The sequence below is a fragment of the Tupaia chinensis genome, unplaced genomic scaffold (assembly GCF_000334495.1).
Source record: "Tupaia chinensis unplaced genomic scaffold, TupChi_1.0 Scaffold000278_1, whole genome shotgun sequence".
NCBI lineage: Eukaryota > Metazoa > Chordata > Mammalia > Scandentia > Tupaiidae > Tupaia > Tupaia belangeri.
The window spans coordinates 247,733-252,736 of record NW_006159761.1 but is presented as its reverse complement, the minus strand read 5'-3'; the positions used below and the strand labels follow the sequence as shown (position 1 = coordinate 252,736).

Genomic DNA, 5,004 nt, shown 5'->3' with positions numbered 1-5,004 from the left:
CTTGTTGCCTTTCTAGTTCATGGTTTCAGATCTCCTGTGGCCTTAGGAAACTAGGCTTGGTCAGTAAAGCAGTGTATGAGCATCCTGAAAACCAAGTGCAAGCAACCAAGTGTTCAGTGGCATTTTCTTTTTAGACCTCCAGGAAAGTCTGGCAAAGGGAATTGCTCAAGATTAGAGTGTAGGGCGGAAGAGAGGAAGAAGGCAGGTGGGCTAAGCATTTTAGATTTTGTCTGATGGAGAAATGTGTTTATTGGAAAATGATTTTTTTCTTCTTCTACTGGTATACCTTGATTTTGATGTGGCAAAAAAATAACTTACTGTGTTTCAAGGGGGAGGAAAAAAAATAAAATAAAATAGTGGTATCCTTGTTTTTTTTTTCCTCCTGCCCTGCAAGTGATTAGGAAAAAACACCAGACCAAGAATGCATATAAAGAAGGCAAATAGAGGGGACCAGCAGTTAGCGTAATGGCTATGTTGCTGGACTCCCACATAGTCGACTGCGGTTCGCGTCCCGGACCCGGTGGCTTAAAACTCATGCCAGACGCGTGTGCGTGCGTGCCCAAGATCCCGAGAGGAGAATGGAGGAGAAGGGATTGCGGAGTGGCCATCCCCCCTGGGGAGTGATTTCTCGCTTTCTGTCTCTCTATCTCTCTCTGTCTCACGAGCACATGCGCCCTATAGCAAAAACCTCTCCAAAAAAGAAAAAAAAAAAAAGAATAAGGCAAATAGATTGTGGAACAGTATAGCACAACAGAGTGAAAAAAAAAGGGCACTGCCAATTTTATATATGTAACGCCAAAAAATTTTTAAAAAACCCTAGCAGAATAAAAATCAAAGGTGTACAACATAATACAGTGTTCTTTGTTGAAAATAACAAATATGGTAATATCCTTGACTTGATTTTTATGTACCGTATTCATATTTTGAAAACCATATTCCACTTGGGACCAGCAGTTAGCGTAATGGCTATGTTGCTGGACCGCCCCCCCCCATAGTTGACCACAGTTTGCGTCCCGGACCCGGTGGCTTAAAACTCACACCGGGCGCGTGTGCGTGTGTGCCCAAGATCCCGAGAGGAGAACGGAGGAGAAGGGATTGCGGCATGGCCATCCCCCCCTAGGGGGTGATTTCTCTCTGTCTGTCTGTCTCTGTCTGTCTGGTGAGCGCATGCACCCTATAGCAAAAACCTCTCCAGAAAAAAAACATTTGCACTCCACAAAGATGTACAATTAAATGAAAAGAAAAAATTATAAAGTAAAATAAAATTAAAATAGAAAACATTTTTATAGTCAATTTGGAAGAAGTAGGGAAGCTGTTTACTTGGGATTTTACAAAAAGATTTATAGGTTGAGTACTACTTCTCTAAGTGCTTCGGTTTTAAGACAGCGACTGATAGAGACAGAAATGTAAAGAACTACAATCTCATTAAGTCATGAATAAATGTACAATAAAGTACTCAGAATAAAAAATCATGCTGTTAAGTGAATGAACTTTTGCAGGCAGAAAGAAGGGTGCAAGAAATCAGGAAAATGTAGGTTACAATATAGTGGTTTTACATGGGGAGAATTCTCCCTGGAAAATGTGTGAAACTTGCAAATGAGCAGAAACATGGCTAAAAATTTACCTTTGTACTTGCATATTCTGTTTCTTTTTCTTTTTCTTTTCTTTTTTTTTTTTTTTTGAGAGGTTTTTGCTATAGGGCGTGTGCACTCGCCAGACAGACAGAGAGAGACAGACAGAAAGCGAGAAATCATCCCCCAGAGGGGATGGTCACGCCGCAATCCCTTCTCCTCCATTCTCCTCTCAGGATCTTGGGCACGCACCCGGTGTGAGTTTGAAGCCACTGGGTCCGGGACGCGAACCACGGTCAACTACGTGGGAGTCCAGCAACATAGCCATTGTGCTAACGGCTGGTTCCCCATATTCTGTTTCTTAAGCTCATGGTGCACTTGTGTGGTGAGGAGACAGAGAAAATAAGAGTTGGAGCTTCTCTAAAATTAGAAAAGAATATTTTGATTTTGAGTCCCACACAGAATTTTGAAGATCTGTAGTTTTGCCCAGAGAACAAGAGCAGCTTGGGGAAATGGGTCCTAAAAAAATTAAAACCAAATACAGTGGAGAAGATGACTGAGTCCTCCATGGGAACTGAGAACTAGTACTTCCAGGAAATAAGAGAAGTGAAGATTTTCTGCTAAGAATTCACCCTGCTAGAGCCTCCTGGAGAAAAACAGAATGTCCAGAGTTTGCAGATCACCTCCTCCAGCATTTGTCTGAACGGTCCAATGGAACTTCTAGAAGTTAGGAAGAAATGAATAACCCATCAGATGACAAGAAATCACAAACAGAGACACAAGAAACCTTGAAACCAAGACAATACCTCTCCCCTAAGGGAAAAAAATAACTCTCTATCCACAGACAGTACAATGGAACTCACGGATATGTCAGATAAAGAATTTAGAATATTCATAGTGACAAAACTAACAGAGATGGAAGAGAAGAGAGACATTAGACTCCAGAAGAAGCAGGAGAAAAGAGCTGACGAGTTCTAGGAGGTGAGGAAGTTCTTGTGAGATCTGAAACAGGAATTAACACACTGTAAAAAAGAATCAAAGTTGTTAGCGATGAAGGCTATAATACAGAAAGTCAAAACTTCTCTTGAAAGTATTGAAAGTAGACTAGATCATACAGAAAATCGAGTCTCAGATGTAGAAAAGCAGAATGACTGGACTAGAAAAATCCACCACAAAGACTGAAAAAATAGCCCCCAAAACTGAGAATAACATACGAGAAATACTAGATACCATTAAACGTCGAAACATTCCAATAATGGGTATCCCAATAGGTGAAGAGACTAATAAGGGCATTGATAATCTAGTTCGTGAAATCCTGCAAGAAAACTTTTCAAGCCTAGAGAAGCATTCAAAGATCCAGACCCAAGAAATACAAAGGACTCCAAATAGAATCAGTCCAAGAAGATCTTCTCCAAAACACATTATAGCCAGATTGACCAAAACCACAGACAGGACCAGCAGTTGGCATAATGGCTATATCGCTGGACTCCCATGTAGTCTACCGCGGTTTGATTCCTAGACCCGGTGGCTTAAACTCACACTGGGCCAATGTGCATGTGTGCCCAAGATCCTGAGAAAAGAATGGAGGAGAAGGGATTGCAGTGTGGCCATCCCCCCATTTTTCTCCTTTTGTCTTTCTGTCTGTCTCTCTCTTTCTGGTGAGTGCACGCGCCCTATAGCAAAAACCTAATTAAAAAACAAACAAACAAAAAAAAAAACCCACAAAGACAAGGTACTAAGATTGGTAAGAGAGAAATGTCAGGTTTCTACCAAGTAGACCTCTCATCAGAAACAATGTGAGCAAGGAAAAAATGTGAAAATATACTCAAAGTGTTGAGTAAAAAACAATTTCAACCAAGAAGACTATATCTGACAAGATTACCCTTCATATGGGAAGATAACACAACATTTTCAGGTAAACAAAACCTGAAAGAATTTACCAATACCAGACCAATTCTCCAAGAACTTCTGAAGGGAATGCTATCTCAGGAAAACTATAAAGTCAGACACACAGAAATAAAAGTTCAAAACCAACTAAAAAAATGGCAGCTTAATGGTAGGGACAAGTCCAGAGTTGAACGTTATCGTCCAGAATTTAATTGGTAAGATCGGACCACAACAGAAGATAGATGAGATACAATGAGTATGAACTGGTGAAATAGAATTTTATGACTTTTGGACCAGCAGTTAGTGTAATGGCTATGTCGCTGGACTCCCACGTAGTCGACCGCGGTTCACGTCCTGGACTCGGTGGCTTAAAACTCACGCTGGGCATGTGTGCGTGCGTGCCCAAGATCCCGAGAGGAGAACGGAGGAGAAGGGATTGCGGCGTGACCATCCCCCCTGGGGAGTGATTTCTCGCTTTTTGTCTCTCTGTCTCTCTCTGTCTGTCTGGTGAGTGCACACACCCTCTAGCAAAAACCTCTCCAAAAAATAAAAACCATGACTTTTAACTAAAATATTACTGATGTTCTTGTAGGCTTTGTTATACAGAGTTAAGGATTTTTGTCTTTTCTTGAGTTGTTAACAGGTCCATGTACCTACTATTTGAACAGAATCCTGTTTCCTGGCTTTAAGTCTTAAACAAAGTTCTCTTAACATTTTTTTATTTTGATTTATTAAAGCTAAAACTGTCTTCTTAACATTACAAAATATTTATTAAAAAGTACCTATTTAATGACCGCAGTAAGCTATATAAGCTTCAGCTAGGTGCTACTTTATAGGAATGGAATGGAAAGGGATGGAAAGCAGCTGGAGAGACCAGAGAAAGTGTGGGAGGAAAGTAGGAAATGGCAGAAGATGAGAAATGGGGAAGGAGACATACACACATACATACACACATACACAAGAAACAAGGAAAGGAAAATTATTTGTGGTTGACAACTTGTATGATTAACCCTCTATAACCTTCTATACAGTGTATTCTGGATTGGAAATCACATCTTGTATGCTGTGATGATATTCAGGGAAAGAATGTAAAATAAACTTAAAAATTAAAAAAAAAATTAAATATAGTGGATGTTGGTAGACATTTTAAGAGTGTTTAATGCTCACATCTGTTCTTGAAGTCAGGCGAGTGTCAGACAGATGAAAATGGGCTTACCAAGAATAAGTTAAGATGAGGAATCTGAAATGCTGTGCTGGATGATCCTATTGGGTCATTGGAAAAGTCATGGCACAGTTGTCTGTTTTCCTGTGCAAAATGTATCGTGACTTCCGATGACCCAGTATGTAAAGGGATGCAAGTGTATTGTTTTAGTACTTGTTCATTCTCTTTTCAGAATGAATATAGATTCAGAAGCACATTTTTCTCCCTAAGTCTCACTTTTTACCTTGTTTGTGAAAATACTCTGTGCTGAGAGAAAATTGAGGAAAATAAGGGAAAAAGAACTGTAGTGCAGTCTTTTTTTTTTTTTTTTTGGAGAGATTTTCA

At 39.9% G+C, this 5,004-nt stretch overlaps 1 protein-coding gene across 2 annotated transcripts in view; it reads left to right on the top strand.

Moving 5' to 3' along the window:
• The window catches only part of GORAB (golgin, RAB6 interacting), a 26,110-nt gene that overhangs the window by 11,538 nt on the left and 9,568 nt on the right, over window positions 1-5,004 (top strand). The gene's annotated exons all lie outside the window — the stretch shown is intronic.